Source organism: Myotis lucifugus, unplaced genomic scaffold, assembly GCF_000147115.1.
Source record: "Myotis lucifugus unplaced genomic scaffold, Myoluc2.0 scaffold_107, whole genome shotgun sequence".
Classification (NCBI taxonomy): domain Eukaryota; kingdom Metazoa; phylum Chordata; class Mammalia; order Chiroptera; family Vespertilionidae; genus Myotis; species Myotis lucifugus.
This window is the reverse complement of record NW_005871155.1, coordinates 19,786-39,028: the sequence shown is the minus strand read 5'-3', so window position 1 is coordinate 39,028 and position 19,243 is coordinate 19,786. Positions and strand designations below refer to the sequence as shown.

The 19,243-nt window shown below is 39.8% G+C and overlaps 1 pseudogene; it reads left to right on the top strand.

Moving 5' to 3' along the window:
• The first annotated feature begins 1,743 nt into the window (after positions 1–1,743).
• LOC102421385 lies at positions 1,744–3,033 on the top strand (annotated as a pseudogene).
• The last annotated feature ends 16,210 nt before the right edge of the window (positions 3,034–19,243 follow it).

Here is a 19,243-nt window from a genome sequence, read left to right as displayed (position 1 = left end):
CCCAGCTGTGTGGCTTTGGAAATTTCTGATTGAATCTGAGCTTCTTTATTGTAAAATGGGTAGAAAAATCCATATCTAATATCAGTGCGTAAGAAACAAGACACAATATACAAAAATTACCTAGAATACATCTTTAACCATGATTGAGAGCATTATGGGTGTTGAGCTACAGAAGATATAATGTCAGAAGATTTTGTTGAGGACACAAGTAGAACAGGGCTAGGATTTAGAATAAATCAAATATCAAGGTAGGGAAACCAGATGATAGAGATTTTATGAATATAGTATACATTGTCTTAAACCAGAACTGCTCTAATGTTGTCTATCAGATACATTTCCAAAAGGCCCTTCTAAAATAGGTACACATTACAGAATCTTAAGTGTCTACAACATGTCATTTCAGAATATAATAAAAAATGATTCAGTAAAGAGGAAACTATCATCCACATTCAAGAGAAAGGACAATCAATGGAGACAGGACTCCAACATGGATCAGATATTGGAATTAGTGGGCGAGGAATTTAAGGCAGATATTTCAACTATGCTAAAGTATGTAAGAGTGCTCATAATGAAAGAAAAAATAGGAAATATGGAAGAGAAATTGAAACTAGAAAAAATGGAAATTTTAGAACTAAAAAAAGCTGACATAAAAAACTCAATGAATGAGTTTATAGCATATTGGAAATTACAGAAGCATTACTGATCTGTAATACAAAGAAACAAATTATTCAATCTGAAAAGTAGGATTAAAAATAATGAATAGGGCCTCAGGAATGCATGGGACAATATCAAGAAGTCTAACAGAATTTTTGGACTCCAATAACGAGAGGAAAGACAGAATGAGGCCCCCTAAAAATAATTTGAATAAATAATGGCTAAAATTTTTCCATATTTGTGAAAGACAAAATCTGTAGATTCATGAATCTCAGTCAACCCTGAGTCTAAGTGATAGAATATGGGGGCTCATTGCACAGGTATTTCAATTTTTCTCTGTTTGAAAATTTTCATAATAAAATGTTGAAGAGTGACATAAAAAATCATCAAAATGAACACTTAGATCATATATTATATATTACATTAATTACATCACTTTTTAACAGTAATCTAATTCTAGACTATATAAAAATATTCAAGCTTCAAGCATTAATTGAAAGGTACAATCAATATTCAATACCTTTATGTTTTCTACTTATAGAGGTCAAGTGTGGCACATGGAAAAGGGGGCAGATGCCTCACGTAATCTGACATAGGGTCTATTCCCAAATAATCCATCAACTCATCAACTCATCAACCCTCCTGTCACTCAGTAAAAGCTCTCTATCTCATCTCATGAGTAAATGTACATCTGCAGAAAAAAAGGTTTTGTTTTTTTAAGGCAAGAATGGTAAGGTGGGTATGGTATACCATGCACAACTACTTCCTTCCCACTCTTGTGTTGGTGATCTGTACAGTATCAGCAGGAGTACCTATTAACAGATACACCAGAGTCCAATCATTCAGCACTGTATGTGGGCACCCGATGATAATACTATTCAGAAGGTTAGTGTCCTACCTCTGTCATTAATAGTTGTGCGGCTGTAAGTAAGCCCCTCAATTTACTCAAAACTCAATTTTTCTGAATATGTATAGTTTAAGAAAATAATTGCTCGCCTCGACCCACGCTTTCCCAGCGTGCCTCTCGGCCTCCACTGTTGCTAAGCCTTGGATACCGGGCCTTGGGATGCTGGGATGTGGCTGGTGAGGATGGTGGTCACCCAGCCTCAGGTAACCATGAAGGAAGAGCTTCAGAATACCATTCTTTTCGATACATACAGAAAGGAAATATTTACTGCCAACAATGGCTACAAATCCATGCAGAAGAGACTCTAGGACTCTTGGAAGATTCAGAGCTTAGAAGAGAATTACACCTGAGAAGTTAATTGGGCTGAACCTGTGGATTTCAGCTGGACCAAGGGGAATATTTATTGCAGTTGAGTGTGAGGTCCTGAAGAAATACCTTGACCCAGTGGATATATCCCTGTGATGCTAGGAGAGGGTGGGGAATCCAGTTTTGACACCAGTATTAACTTTCTCCTGGAAGAACATGAAATCATGGGTAATAATGATTCTGTGATTAGAAATGTGTTATTATTTTCATCCTAAAGAAGCTCTGGAGTCCAATGGAGTCTTGAGCAGGGCAATCAGCCGAGCTGCAGGGGAGGCCGTGCCTGGAACACTGAAGAAAGCAGCGGAACAAGCCAGGCGCTCACCTTTGTATGTCCTCTCGGTGCCACCTGGAGTGTCATGGCAGCAGCAGTGGCTGTTCTGTTTCCCACTTAACAGACCCATCTAGCTTTCTGCCACTCAAAGAACCACAGTGGGAAGCTGGCAGTGCTGGGCTCATGTCACATGTTTAGTGACCAATAGTTGGGAAAGAAGAAAACAGCCAAATCATGGATGTTGTTTTCCAGTGGCTCACAACAGAAGACATCTGCCTAAACTAGACTGAGGCTGAGGACCCAGAGGTGTCCAACTCCATGATGCTGCCTGACACAGCCACCCTGTCAAAGTGCCTTCGACTGGATCGCCAGGGTGGTGAAGAGAACCCCTGGGACTTCACCACCCTCTTCACCCTGTCCATTTACCTGCTGGGTACCACTTCTCTCCCCAAGGTCCTCAAGGCACACGAACAACTAAATGTGAAACGTGATTCTCTCCAGTTCATCCAACCTGTTTCAGCCAGCCCTTCAGTCAGGGGTTTTCCATCTCAGTGTCAGGGAATTGTCACCTCCTCTGCTGGAGCTGTGTGACTTAGATGAGACCTTCTCCTCTGAGATGGCAGGGCTTGCTCAGATTTCCAATAGGTATACTGCAGAAGACCTGGAATTCCATGCCAGAAAGGATGCTGACATTCTTGGACAACCAATAAACTACCAAGGACCACCAAGATGTCAAACATATCTTGAGCACATTTTTTAAGTGGCAGAGTTCAAGAAATTGAACCAGGAACAGGACATTGACACAACTGAAACTGCATTCCAAGATAATTTCTAAGGATCTTGCCTCCTGAAGCATTTCCTGTCTCCTGATTCTCTCTTTGTAAACAGTTTCTAAATTGTTCCTCAACTCCTTTATCAAAACTGTCTATCTACTACCTACCTGTGGAAGGTTTGCATATCTTCTGTAATGCCTAGGTAGGTATAACACCTCTAACTTAGAAGATTCTTATGTAAGACATGTTCCATTTTTTTCAATTAAATCTGATTGAATCTGTCCTTTAATAATAATAATAATAATAATAATACTCCCTCAAACTTCTTTCTTGTCTAATATTTGTTGTTACCCCTCCATTCTTTTGAAAAGGATAATAATTCTGTATTTTTGAGAATTCTCCTGTGATGCAAGGTGAGCCAAATTTGTCTGAGATGATCTCTCTGGCCAAAGTTTAGGACCAAGTTTCAGTTGGCCCCATGTGAACCCAGCAGATCTGAACATTTTCAAATAAGGCTCACAAGCTCTGAACAATTGTTCTTTTTTTAAAAGGAACTGACATTAGCAACCAGGTAGGTTTTACAAGTTATGAAAATCTCCAAAAAAAAAAGGAACGCACTGCGATTAAGTTCATACAGTACTGACATCATGTAGGGGGAAAGGGAAAAATCCACCTACAATAAAATGTTATGCCTGTCCCTGTTTGCAATTTCCTCCCACGCATCTACTGCTTCTGTTGAAACTTGTTATTGCTAAAGTACTTTTCTCATCATAAAAAGACCTATGGTTATAAAAGAGACTATTGGCACCCAAATTCAGCTTTGTTGTTAGAGGCAATTAAATTATGTTTGGTAATTTCTTTCCTGGGCATTTAATTTCATTAGTGTTGTCAGTGTGCCCAGGAGAGAGGTACTTTCTCTAACCCATAAATACAGAATGCATTGCACTAATTTTTGAGTATTTCTTTTGGAAGACAAAAGTCTAGATTATATCAAGCAATAATGGTAGAAATAAAAGCAAATCTAGCTACTGGTAAAACATATATATATTCAATTGCTAATCAAAACATAAATGTATGCAATTATAAGAGACTCATCTTCTAATGTGAGGTCTTTAAATCCAGAATGTTGTTTCCAAAGTTAAGTCTAAAATATAACCAAAACCTTCATTTAAAAACATAAAACCTAGTTTAGCCTAATTCTCTGAAAGGATTGATGAGCTAATGATCAGTGTCTTAACCTTTTGAGAATTAACTATCAGTGTGGCTCTGATCTGCACTGTTCTCCCTTTCTTTCTAGGTCTTCATTGGCATAAATAACACCAAAGCAATATCTATTTTAGGATATGCTGAAATCTGTTTATTTTATAATTAGCCAACTGGGTATGCTTTTCTCAGAGCTTTATTTCTGGCTGCCACTAAGCATATGTCTTTTTGGGGGGAGGGGGTAAGAATTCTATTAATTTGCAATTATAATTCAGAAGCATTTTATGCTAGGGTGAACAAGACAGAGATTGCAGTGGTTTCCAAACTCTGCTTTCAGAAGCCCCTTGAGTTCTATGGAGATGCATTGATGCCTGGCCCAATTTTAAAGAAACGTATGGTTTCTTTAAAAAATAAAATGGATAGAAACTATGGATTTTGTCCAACTCTCAATTTAAAGTTCAAAAAAACTAAAGCCCAAAGGTATGCAATGGCCTTCTATAAGGTAATGCAGCTAAAGAATTTGGATAAGTGACAATGATTGGATCAATGAATATAAGAGAGAGAAGGAGAGAGAGACAGAGAGAGACTGGAAATACTATCCCATGGTAGTACACAATTTTTCTGTGTTACCTTGGGTGAATTTTATTTGCCAGAGGCTAAGACCAACAGTAGTTAGCATATTAATGCGATATTCAGCAGGGTTGAAAATAAGCATAATATTGCCTTGCTCTTGGCCAAATGGCTCAAGGCAATTCCCTAATCTGATAATCCCTTTACTGTTTACTAAACTTTACCTTTGATATGCTTGTTTGCATTCCTAAAGGGCAAATGTGCATTCAAGTGAATAAAAAGCAGAAGGGACCCAGTTTTGAGGGAGCTTCTCCACTAGAGGAAAGTTTTCTGCCTGGCTCCCCATGCCTTCTAAATTCATATTTCTTGTTTAGTGTATTCATTTGTGCGTGGCCCCTTCAGATCCTGAACCCTAGCTGCAAATGGATGCAGCATTCACATTTACTTTCATGACATATCTTATGTCTATTTTGTCCTTTTCATGATTGTTCCCAGCACCTTAGTTTAGATCTCCTTTACTCACACTGGAACTAGAACTTGTCTCCTCTAATCCAGTGTCTCCTTCCTCCAACCCATTATACTTCCTGCTACCAAATTCCCAACTGCTCTGATGAGAGGCCTCCAATCTTCAATGACACTGCTTTGTCACCTGCAGTGCTTGTTAGAAATACAGTTTCTTAGTCCCCACCTCCGACCTATGAATCTGACACTCTGAGGTTGAGGCCTAGTAATGTGTGTTTTAACAAGCCCTCCAGGTGATTCTGAAGCATGCTAACATCTGAGAACCCTGCTCTACAGAATAAACTTGAAACTCTTTGTACAAGTATTCAAGATTGTGCATCATCTATCTTCCCATCTTTATCCTCTATTGCTCCTAAAATGTCATCCATGTTCCATATGAACTGCACCACTCTTTGACCCCAAAGATAACTGAAGTTTTCCTGCTTCCATGCCTTTCCTCATTCTATCACATTAGCTGGGTGTCTCCTTGACTCTCATTTATCTTTGTTGAAAACACATCTTCTTTCAAAGTCCACCTCAACTGCTCTTTCAAGAGTACCTCACAATATCCACATGGTGATGTAGCTTCTTATTCTGAATACCTACATCACTTTAGTTTCCTATATCTTCACTAAATTATGATTATTTTTGTATATGTATTGTTATGACTACCATTGCTTTCAGCCCTTAATGTGTTTGTTTTATCATTTTTGCATCCCACAATGCTTTGCACACTATATGTACTCAGTAAATATTTGGTAAATGAAACAATGAAGATTTCCTGAGATCAAGACCATGTTCTTCTTGGCATCAAGCACAAGATACTGCATATAATCTATACTAATAAAAGGGTAATATACTAATTAGACCGGGCATCTTCCGGATGTCCTTACAGACAAAGCCATGGTGACAGGGGCTGAGGCAGAGGCAGTTAGGGGTGATCAGGCTGGCAGGGGAGAGCAGTTAGGGGTGATCAGGCCAGCAGGGGAGGGCAGTTAGGGGGCGATCAGGCCAGCAGGGGAGGGCAGTTAGGGGGCGATCAGGCCAGCAGGTGAGTGGTTAAGGGCGATCAGGCAGGCAGCAGGTGAGTGGTTAGTAGCCAGCGGTCCTAGATTGCGAGAGGAATGTCCCTGATTGGAGAGGGTGTAGGCCGGGGTGAGGGACCCCTCCCCCGTGCATGAATTTTGTGCAGCAGGCTTCTAATATGTTTAATAATTGAATGAAAACTAAAGAATGGTAGTTTGCTGTAAAGTTCTGGTTTCTGATTTGTGGTAATACTCTTTGTACAGTGTCCCCTCTATATTAGTATTTTATGGTCAAAGTACAAACTGCTGAGAATTAAAAACACCTCAACTCTAAACCAGCTATTAGCTAGCATGTGACTTTACATATCATTTATCTTTTCTGGTTTCAATTCCCTCATTTTTAAAATGAGATTTTTTTAGATAAGATGTTTTTAAAGCTGTTTTACTCTTTAAAACCTATAATTTTATAAATTAGTATAGTGCAATGAAAAAAAGTATCCAATCAACAGACCCTGAGAACTATTTCTGTGTTAACCACTGTTAGGCAGTAGAAATACATTTGAGTAGAGGAATCAGCTTTGTCACAAACTAGTTTTATTGTGAGTCAAGCTCCTTAACTTATTTGAGATTTCAATTCTTCATTTATAAAATAAGGAGATTTTACCATGTGATTATTTTGTAAAAAAGCATCTTCTTTCACATTCTTTCTCTCTTATTGCCCTAACCCTGCTGTGTAGTGAAGCCATTAGTGCAGTCTTTGCTAAAACTCTCTTGAAGAGAGAGGCCATTGTTTATCTTTATTCCCCTATTGTATTTTATATACATACAAAATCCTATATAATAAAGAGCTAATACGCAAATGGTTGTCACACCTTCACACGGTCACACCTTAACGGCTCAGACACTCAACACTGGGGAGAGAGGAATGGGGACCAGCCAGGCACAAATGAGCTCATGAGAGAGGAATGGGGACCAGCCAATCTGAGGTCCGGGTGAGGGACAAGCCACCCACCCCACAGTCCCGTGCGCCTGTGGCTATGGCCCACGGTCCCCTGCGGCTGTGGCCTGCCCAGGCAAAACCGGCCCCAGTCCTGAGTGCCTGCTACCGGCCAGAGGAGGGAATCCTGGGTCCCAGGTGCAGGGCAAGGCAGAGGCGGTTAGGGGCGATCAGGCCAGCAAGGGAGCAGTTAAGGGTGATCAGCCAGTAGGGAAGCAGTTAGGGACAATCAGAGGCAGGCAGGCAGAGCTGGTTAGGGGCGATCAGGAAGGCAGAGGTGGTTAGGGGTGATCAGGCAGGCAGGCAGGTGAGCGGTTAGGAGCCAGTGGTCCCAGATTGCAAGAGGCAGTTGGACATCCCCTGAGGGATCCCGGATTGGAGAGGGTGCAGGCTGGGCTGAGGGGCCCCCCTCCCATGCATGAATGCCGTGCACCGGGCCTCTAGTGTTTAATAAATACCTGCTGAGTTTGGTTAGAATGAGTACATGTTTCATTTCAACCCATTACAAAATTTAATAATTCAATGAAAACATTCAAAATTTAATAATTGACTACAGTTTCCTATTAGAATTTTTAAACCTAGAAAATTCAGGGAGGTGGGGGGACAACAACAACCTGAGATTCTGCTGTTCCATTGAAAAATATTAAGGTTTAAAAAAGGATGGTGGTTCCATATTTGACTTGGAGCTTTTTAAACTGACACTTTCTTACAGCCAAATAAATTGGTAGTGGCAAAATTTAAAAAAGAAAAACAACAACAAAAAACAAAACACATGATGATGAAAATAACACCAGGCAACAGAAAAGAGGTACAATCTTGTAAATCAGAAGGCGGAAAGTCTGAATAACCCAAAAGTCTATATTAAGGATAGTTACCTTAGGACACTCTCAAATCTTAAAACGCCTTTTCTAGGGATAACAATATGGTGAGATATACATCTTGATTGTGCTAAACTTAACCGTGAGTAAGAAGAGATGTTCCTTGGTAGAGAGTTCTGTTTCTCAGGTTATGCCTAGAGAAGGAAATACATCATACTGCTGTCTGAATGCTCCAGTGAGATTCTTCCCAATCAACTTTTGAGGAAGGTATTCTTCCACCTGGAATTATATGAGGGAAAATATTGTTTCCAATCCTGAGGTGGGAAGAGTGAGGTAGGGTGAGCATGAAGTCTCACCAGACTTCTAATCAAAATATGGATGTTTTCCCTCCTTATAGTTAAAGTATCCCCACCTCTTTCCCCAGACCATAGGCTGAAAACCAGAGATATAGAAAAGGAAAGAGATGATCACTTGGAAAATTGTTATTATCAGGTGATTGTATGTTCATTTATAGCGAGACAATTTTGACTTTGAAGCTGTAGCAGACAAAGGCCAAAAGTGCCCTAAATTAGACATGAATGGAAAACTCCTGGGCCATCTTCCAGTGCAGAAACAATAGAGGAAACATTGCCTCAAAGCTGGCAGAGCAAGAATTTCAAGACCCAGATTCTGGTCCTCAGGCCTGGGTTATGTAATTTGCCAAGTAGCTAATTTATTAACTTATTTGGTGGTATGAGTGTTTTCTGGGCACTGATAGAACTGAGGGTATAAAAGTCAGCAAAATCACTGACCCCCATTCCTCTGGCCTAAAGGTGCTGCATGCTATATAAGTTCCTGAGGCCTCCAACTTAGGGTGGAGATAGAAGAAAGAAAAAACATTTACATCTTTATGTCCTATACGTCCTTTGCATTTCTTATTACCTGTTTTGAACTAAACCAGTGATCGGCAAACTGGGGCTCTCGAGCCACATGCGGCTCTTTGGCTCCTTGAGTGTGGTCACGAAGTTTCAATCACACTATACGTGCACGCCCGCACGTGGTATTTTGTGGAAGAGCCACACTCAAGGGGCCACAGTTTGCCGACCACTGAACTAAACCATGTAAAATAAATTGTGAACTCTTTCCAGCTTGACACACTTACCATCCCTGAAATGAAACCACACTCAGTACTCTATTCTTACTCAGAAGCCCCGGCTCCTCAAAAGAGCCTAGACCCTAGATCAACATATCTGGCCCCTTACAACTTGGGTTGATGTGGTGGAGTGTGTTTTTGTTTTCGATAGTCCCTGCCTATGATTTGGGAGAATTAAGCTTCCCAATATCATTAGCTGGCTGTGTGACTTGCTTTAGCTTGTGGAATGTGAGCAGAAGTAATACTCTGAGAAGAATGTTTAGAAGCCAGTGTGATTCTGCCACCTCTTCTGTCCCTCTGCTGAGGTCAGTGGTCCCAAGTTGGGGCCACTCCTCCAGAAGGAAGAGATTATGGAGAAAACCTGTATCCAATGTATAACAGACATGAATTTGAGCAATAGACTTTTGTGACTGTAAGCCTTTAAGTAGAAGGGTCATGTGTTATCATACTAAGCTTAGCCTCAGCTTAATGCAATTACTTAATGTAATTACTGATTGATACAGTCGTGTCAGGTTGTAGAAATTCTTAGCTGTAGGAAAAGCATACCAGACTTCTTATTTTCAAATAACAGCTGAGACATTTCAAGTACAAAGCTTCTTTATCCAACATGTTTTTATCATGATGGAATTTTCCTTATATTTTGTGTTTTGGTTCGAATTGCTTCATCTTTTCTAGGAGGTTCATGATTGAGACCCATATACATCTGCATTCTCTTATCTATTCATCTTCATTTGACTAGATTCATGAATAACAAATTTCTCTTGAGGCCATCATCTGAAAATGTGCCACTAATTCTGAAAATCTCTACTAATTGAAAGTTGAGTATTTTCCCTAGGTCTATAATCTAAGCTTTATAAACTCAGATTGTCATTGTCTGGAAGCTGTCTGGGTAAAACAACAACAGTCAGAAGCCATATTAGTTTTATCTGTATCAGTACCCAAAGAAGATGTAAGGTAGTAGAAGCCAAATTATTGTCCAGCCCATAATATTGCATACTTTTTGTTTCCCGACCAGGTGGGAAACTGTTATCTCAGAGATACAGGCCAGACTGCAGAGAGCTTTTTGTCTTAAGAGATGATAGGAAAAATTTTTCTATTTCCCACAATTTCACTTTAAATTTTGAAGATGCAAATTTTCCCATGGATTATTGTATGCATTAGTTTTCTCTACTGCAAAATTTAAATTCACTTATTCTTCCAAGCTGAACCAGCCAGTGCTCATCCATGCCAAGTCTGACAGTTTTTGCCCTCTAACTGGAGTGCTTTAGTCTATTTACACTTAATGTAATCACTGATATAGTAGGTTTAGGTCTGGTATTGTATTACTTGTTTTCTATCTAGTCCCTCTTTTCTTTATTGCTTTTTTTTCTTCTTTGGGTTAAGCAACTATCTCTTAGTAGTTCTTTCTATCTCTTCTATTGGTATTTTGGCTATATCTATTTGTAATTTTTTCTAGTGATTCCTCTAAGAATTTTATTATACATCTTTAATTTATCATAGTCTACCTTGAATTAATACTATACCACTTCATAATATAATGTAAGAACCTTAAACAATGTAATTCTAAGTACACTCCCCTCCTTCCTTTTGTTCTATTGTTATTACATATTTTATTTTTAAATATGTTTTAAGCTCTATAGTACATTGTTACTAGTTTTACTTTTAATCGTCTTTCAAATTAATTTAAGAAAAGAAATAAAAACGTTTAAAAATATTTACCCACATATTTATCCAGTGTTGCTTGTTCTTTCCTTGTAGATTTGACATTCTCTCTGACAACATGGAAGAAACTTTCACTGGCATTTCTTATCATATGGGTCTGCCAGCAACAAATTATCTCAGTTTCAGTATATCAAAAAATGTCTTTATTTTGTCTTTATTTTTTAAAAAGCATTTAATAAATATGGAATTATAGGATTATATTTGGTTTTGTTTCAGAACTTTAAAGATACTATTCCATTGTGTTCTTACTCCATTCTGATGAGACACTAGTTTTCATTCTAATCATTGTTCACCTGTATCTTCTAAGTTTGTTATTCTTTGGCTTCTTTTAAAATTTTTTATCAATCTTTGGTCTTCAGGAGTTTGACTACAATGTATATAGGACTTATTTTCTTTGTATTTACCTTCATGGATATTAGATTGCAGCTTTGGTAAATCTTAGTTCTCCTTTGGGAACTATCTCTTCTTCCTGGTGGGCCCTGTGGCCAAACTCATGAGACTACTGCACCCTTAAACATGATTCCTCAGGTATGCAAGATTGTGAAACTGTGAGGCCATGAGAATAGTGGATACATTCATTGACCATGAGACCTAAAGCCTATGAGCCTGTAAAACTGAACACGATAAGAATGTGGAATTATGGACTGATGAGATGCTGAGACCATAAGACTTCAAGACTACCAGTCTCCAGATTGCAAATGTCCATGTGAGATTGTGAGGTCATGAGTGTGTGGTAGAAGCACAGTCTCTGTTCCTGCCCTGAGACATCTGACTTAATGTTCTACTAAGCAGTTAAATGTTAAATGAACACCAAAAAAATGTATAGATTCTGTGAGTTTATTTGGAAATAACTAATCTTGGATCTCTCTGTGTTTTGTAAAAAAATCATTTAGAAGTTAATCTTCACAGATTAATTAAAATGATAGAAAATTTCTCACCTTAGGATGGTCAAGCAGAGACATTTATTCAACCTCTTTCATTTCTTCAATCTGCAACTTTCAAACCCAAAATGAAAAGATAGAAAGCACTTGGAGAAATAGTACTACTAGCAGAACAGTGGACTCTCAAATCTAAGTTTTGCAGAGAGTGATAGCACTAACCAACAAGCCAATTTGCTCTGTAGACCCCAAGAAAGGCTAAAGCATAGGAAACACCAGAAACTTTGTAAGATGAAGGTCGAAGCAGGGTATAAACACAGTCATTTCATTGGAAATCTATTTTAAGATTGCTTTACCCTTTCCAGATAACCAGGCCAATTCTCTTCCACTTGTACAACTAAATATGAGGCAATTTCTTCCAAGAAAGAACCTCAGAGACCCCCGATTCAGAAATACCAGGTACAGAGGAAGGTGGTATTGAAATACTGAACTGCAATCAGGAGAAAAGTCTGTATACTATCTACTTTCTATCAGTCCCCAAATGACAGAATGCCAATAGTCAACTTAATACACCTTGCAGACAGGAGACTGGAGGATTCATCTCTGGAGAAAGTGAATCAACCCAGGAAAAAATAAAACAGATACTGGTATTTTGGGGTTCCCCCTTGTATCACTTAGAGAAAACAAACAACTAGCCCCAAAATAATGCTGAAAAACATTTATGTTTAGTTCTTGCTCATGTGTGAGTCTTGTCATCACACAGGCACCTGAGATGATGGAATCTCTGCCATCTTTAACACATTATTTCCAAGGTCATTTTATGTGGGTCATTTTCATTCTAGACAAAGGGGAATACATTAAGGTATTTTCATGGGCCAGCCCTGGAAGTGGGAAAAATCATTTCTACTAACATTTTATTGTATAAAACTCAGTCACAAAGCCATACTCAATTGCAAGGAGGCGGGGGTGTGGATTTTGGTGAGCAGCTGGAAGTTTTCATCACTCAACCAAACAGCTAGACTCAAGACTGATGACAACACAGACACTCTCTAATCAATAAGCCTTGTCTGTACAGAGAGACTTTTAGTGCTCATACATGGCTAAATATGAACAAGTACCCATAAAACAAGACTGGAACAAAATAAAAATAGAACTGACACATGGATGAACTTTAAAAATATTATGCACAGAAGTCCACATATTATATGACTCCATTTACATGAAACTTCCAGAATATGCACATCTATAGATACAGAATGTAGATTCATGAATGGTAAAGCTAGGAAAGATGGGGAGGAAGGCTTGAGGGTGATGGCTAAGGGATGCATAATGACAATGTTTTATAAATGATTGTGGTGATGGTTATACAAGGCTATAAAAAAACTAAAAGCCATTGAATTGTACATTATGCATGGGTGAATTGTAAGTAGTATGAAATATCCTATATAATAAAAGCTTAATATGCAAATTGTTCAACTGGGAGTTCAACTGCTCGCTATGACATGCACTGACCACCAGGGTGTGACGTTGAACAGGGTGGGCATCGGCGACATGGTGCTGGCAGTGGGCAGCAGTGGAGGTATTGCCAGCCCTGATGGTCCCTGATGAGAGCTGGACCATGGCAGGATGATGGAGCAGGTGAGTGAGAGATGCCAGGCAAGGTGGGTGTGAGCAGGAGCCCGATCACCCTGCCAATCACCCCACAGACTACGACCAGTGGCGGTGGTGGGGGCTGACTGATGTAAGGCTCCCAAGCTCCCAGGCACTGAGGGAGCTGGGTGGGGGGCCCAGCCCCCATCAGTCACCCCGCAGTCTGGATAGTGGAGTAGGTGAGGGGGCAACACCAGGCCAAGGCGGGGTCCTAGGTGGGACTGCAAGGCTCGGAGTGTGAGCTGGGGCTGTGAGCCTGGGGGCACGAGCCGGGACCCGATCCCCACAGGCCACCCCAAGGGACCCTACCCATGCACAAATTCGTGCACCGGGCCTCTAGTACCTTAATAAAGCTGTTAAAATATGTCTTTGTTGGTGTCATTTTAAGGAAAATTTAGATTTATGTTACTTAACATTAAGATGAGATAAAATAACCATCAGCAATCATAAACATAAACAATGGCCAAAAAATACATAAAAGATGGCTCAGAACAGCAACAAAAATGTTAATGTATTTTGCTTTCCTGTGTTTTATCTTACTTATTAGATTCTCACTCTAAGCTGTGCTAGAAAAAAAATTCAAATGCCAGTTTACCACTCCGTGATAGGCTCACTCATTCTACAAATACTATGGGTCACCCATCTGCTGCCAGAAACTCTGCTGAACACTGGGGATAGAGTGACAAACAGAACCACAAAGTTCACTCAGGAAATGCATGGTGAAGATCCCAATTTTTAAAAAGAAACCAAAGAAGTTAGCATTTGTTAAACACATTCTATATACTAGTACCAAACACCGTGCAAGGCATTGTACATAGGTTTAAACTTATAATAATGGCCACTGAAAAACCATTCATTACACTGCAGTTAATAATGGTTGACTATTAAGATAATTGAAGTTGTTAAATTGTTCAGTTGACATCTCACAAGTAAAGCCATTCATTGTCTTATTTATCTACGTATCTCAGGAACATATTCCACTACTGTTCATTAAAATACAGTTCACAATAAAAATTAGTTGTCCTTTCAAAGGCTGATAACAATTTAAGGATATGTTGGCCTTGTGACTGTAGGCAATTAAAACCCAAAGAGCTGTCAAGCAGTTGTCATATTGATGCTTTTAACCTCTAATTCAAGAGACCAGAAAAAAGTAGAAATATTTGCAAATATGGAAAGTTAGGACTACAATTTGACCAATGCTAGTTAATGGACTATCATGAATGGTGGTCTGATAACTTTCCAAATGATTTGGAAGACTAAATCTGATTTATTTCTGATGCCTTCCAAGACCCCCTTAGGCACAATGGTTGCTTTATTCTTTTGTACTTAAGCTTGAAAAGGGGTTTTCTCTTTATTACATATACTTTTAGTAATGGCATGTGAAGGCAGAGGAAAGCTTGGCCAATAACAACATTTGCCCCTAGTGCAATCAGGTGTACAATATTTACCTTTCTAACTGTGACTTTCCTTCTGAGAACAAAGTGCCTTGCAAGTATTATCTGAGTTCAGAACCCCAGCGGAAAGACTGGGGAGATAGGGACTAGTATTAAATTATTTTACACCTGAAGAAATCAAAGAAGAAGAAACTCCTTGACTGAGCTGGAAAGAAATTTTAACCTCTTAATGACTACAGGCAAATGCTCCAAGAAATCATTTGAGGATGAGTCCGCTTTCTGCAATGGCAACACAGCCAAGAGAGTTTGGGAGTATTTTGCTTAAACTGCACAGATCCTGGCATTGCAGATGGTGCCTTGTGCAAGGCAATGCCTGACAACAGTGTCTTGAGCCTAGTGGGCTCTTGTCAAATGACTGCTGAATTAATTTTGGAAAATGTAGCATCGATTTTGTAGTGTAACAAAAAAACAATACCTGTAAGCATGCTGCATAAGACAGCCTGCAATGATTACTACTGTGATCATAATAGGGAGATGTTGGCCACAAGAGGTCACTTGTGATGGACTTGGAGGATATGGAAATTTTTACACACACACACACATACACACTTACACTAAATACTTATGTATTTAATTCAGTCAAGCAATAGTGAATGAAAAGTTACAAACAGAAAACTAGGGTTTGAATTAAAGCAGCTTTTTAATTAATTGATCTCCAGGTGTGAACATTTTCCCTCAGTTATTATTTGAAATGATAAGAAATGAAAAAATAATATGGTTTTGTCCTGCAAAGGTTAAGGTTTTAGTTGAAAAACTGACTTTCCATTTGATGAAAATGAGAATCCTAATCTTAGCTCTCCCACTGACTAACTCTATGACCTGGGCCAATTTATTGAATCTCTCTATGCCTCAGTTTTGTCATCTGCAAAATGGGAATAATTATCAGGTCCACCTCATTGAGTTATGGTCTAAAGATTGAATGAGTTACTAATATGACACATGTATAATAGTGCCCAGTAGAACACATAAATTCTAGTTGTCTCTCTGTTGTTACTATTGTTATTTCATTCATAGAAAGTACTTATAGTCCAACACTAAAACAGACATTAGGCAAGTGATTACCATAAAGTGTGACAATCATTAGGATGGAAAATACAGGATGTGCCTTGTTCTTGAATAAACCCCTATACCTCCTACAGGTGAAAGACCTAGGAAAGACATCTCATCCTTAAATTCCAGACAGACAATTTTGACTCATGTTCTTCCTTTGAACAAAGGGGCTAAAATGAAAAGAGCCATGAAACCCTCGAGAACTATTGCAGCAAAATAGCCCTTAAACTTGAAGCGGAAACATCAGCAGTATTGGAACCAGTCAATAGCAGCAGAAACAAGAGGTAGCAAGGACTGGCTAGTGGCCTTCAGTGGCCTCTGGTGTCAGGCAATAACACCTGTGGGAAAGACAGCTTTAAGGCTCAGGGTAGATACCATGGGTGGGCATCCACAGCCCAGAAAGACCTTACATTACACCTGTGCCATAGATACCATTTTTGTCATTGGCAGCAACATAACAAGGGACCATGGAACTGGAGGATGCCAGCTAGTATCCAGGATAGTCTGTGTCCTGTCTAACTCTTCATGAACCAGGCACATCTTAGGATGGATCTTCAGACTGGCCTGCATTTGAGAGGCTGCCATTGTCCTGGGGACTCCCAGGTGGAATTAGAAGAGGAGAGGGGATTTCTGCAGAACAGAAGGAATAGTGTATCGGTATAATAATTATGGCATTATTTTTGCCCCAGATCACCTCTGCCAGAAAAAAAGATGTTATGTTCACCTTTCAAAAACTAATATTTTTTTAGTACTTAACAACCCAATTATGAGAAGCCATATCCTATCTAATAAAAGAGCAATATGCAAATTAACCATCACTCCATCACAAAGATGGTGAGGGCCACGGAGTTGGAGCGAGCAGGAGGCTTGGGTTGCCCCCGGCGATGGAGGAAGCCAAGCTTCCCACCTGCCCTGGCTGGCACTGGGCTCCACTCAAGGCTACAAAGTTTCAATTATAGAAGATAAATAAATCCCAGGAAAAAAAAAGAAAGAAAAAAAGGACGGCCCTCAGCCCCTCATCCAGGCTGGCCAGGCACCCCAGTGGGGACCCCCACCCCGAAGGGGGTGTGACCAGCCTGAAAATGGCCCTCAGCCTCTCACCCAGGCTGGCCAGGCACCCCGCGGGACCCCCACCCTGATCCAAGACACCCTTCAGTGCAAACCAGCCGGCCCCCACCCGTGCACCAGGCCTCTATCCTATATAACAAAAGGGTAATATGCAAATTGACCCTAACAGCAGAATGACTGGGAATGACTGGACACTATGACACACACTGACCATCAGGGGGCAGATGCTCAATGCAGGAGCTGCCCCCTAGTGGTCAGTGTGCTCCCACAGGGGGAGCTCTGCTCAGCCACAAGCCAGGCTGACGGCTGCCAGCACAGTGGTGGTGGTGGGAGCCTCTCCTGCCTCCTCAGCGGCACTAAGGATGTCTGAATGCAGCTTAGGCCTGCTCCCTGCTGGCAAGTGGATATCCCCCAAGGGCTCCCGGGCTGCCAGAGGAATGTCTGACTGCCAGCTTAGGCCTGATCCCCCGGGGAGTGGGCCTAAGCCAGCAGGTGGACATCCCCCAAGGGGTCTCAGACTGCGAGAGGGCACAGGCTGGGCTGAGGGACCCCCCCAAGTGCACAAATTTGTGTGCACTGGGCCTCTAGTGTAATTATAAAATAATGTTATTGTTCTAATCCTATAGTACCAACAAGAAAAATAAAACCCCAAAATTAACTTCAATAAAGTTTCTTATAAGCTTCTAAGTGATACAGAGATTGTAATTGTTCAAAGAGCCTTTATAACACAGAAGTCTAGCTTATTTTTTTTATTTGTTTTTGATGTCATGATTATTCAGATATGTTACCAATGAGCAGCCTAAGTCAAGGGAATAGTTACAATATAAATTATAATTTATGCCTTGTCCCTTATACCTATTGCTACTGATAACAGCACACTGTTTTTATGTATCCTGAATTAGAATTTCTTTTAAATGCTTCAGGATATCATTTTTTCCCCAGTTTTCTTTAACTTATCAGTGAAGTCAATTTTATATCAATCAAGGTTTTGAAATGCCTTTCTCTTGAGTCATGTTTATCAGAGATATAAGCTCAGGGTTGGCTTTAGATAAAATTGTAAAAAAGGCATCATTCATTATCATGCCCCCAGTTTACCTGATATGCTTTCTCAACCTTCCTCAACCCCCAAATTGCACCTTCTCTCCTGTTCTCCAGAGAAAACTGTGTCAGTACCACCTACCTGATTTAACCCATCAACACCTGTCTTAGCAACAACTATGGAAATTAACTCACCATCACCCCCTTTTATCTCAGTATATTTTCCCACAAAGCAAAAACTGATTTTTTACAAGAAACAATGCCTGAGCATCTCACATTAGGGTATCATTGATCTGAGGGGTACATTTGGTCTGCCAGAATATGCAAAATCTCTGGAAATATATGGTACAACTTCTTGAATGTAATATTAATTTTTATATTAAAACAAGCATGGCTTTATAAATTGGGATTGCAAAGTATGCAAAAATTATAAAGATAAAACACAAAACTGAAAAGGAATCTTACAATTGTGGAAGGCTATTTGAGCTAAAGCCCCCAATGCCTTCATTTTTCTGTTATTTGATACAACTTCCCTCTGCAATCAGACAGGAATCTGCAGAAGAATTTAAATTGCACAGGCTCCTACTAATGGGATGAAGTCCTAATGTGTAATTTCAGTACCATCCAGCTGGAGAGATAAATAGCAAGAGAATGATGACTTTCATGTCTCAGAAAGAAGTTGAAGTTTCAACATTTACTGACTGTAACCATTTGAGTAAATTTCCTTATCTGTGAATTAGGAATGAACACTCTCAATCCAACATTCTCCACAAGAACTGATGAAGCTGAAGGAAAACAACTTTGAAACACTTTATAAATCGTGAATGCTCCCTAGCCCTGGCCAGGTGGCTCAGTTGGTTGAGGCATCATTCTGTACATCAAAAGGCCACAGGTTCGATTCCTGGTCAGGTCACATGTCCAGGTTGCAGTCTCCCCTGTCAATATCTCTTCTCTCTCTCTCTTTCTCTCTCTCTCTCTCCCCTCTTTTCTCCTCTCCTCTCCCTCCCTCCCTTCCCTTCTCTCTCAAATCAATAAAACACATCCTTGGGTGATGATTTAAAAAAAAAGCTACATAAGTGTAAGTTGCTACTATTTCTGTTTTGGTCAATTACTTTTGGAATTGTCTACAGGATTTCTCCAAACCCTGAAATCAAGTATCTACTGCT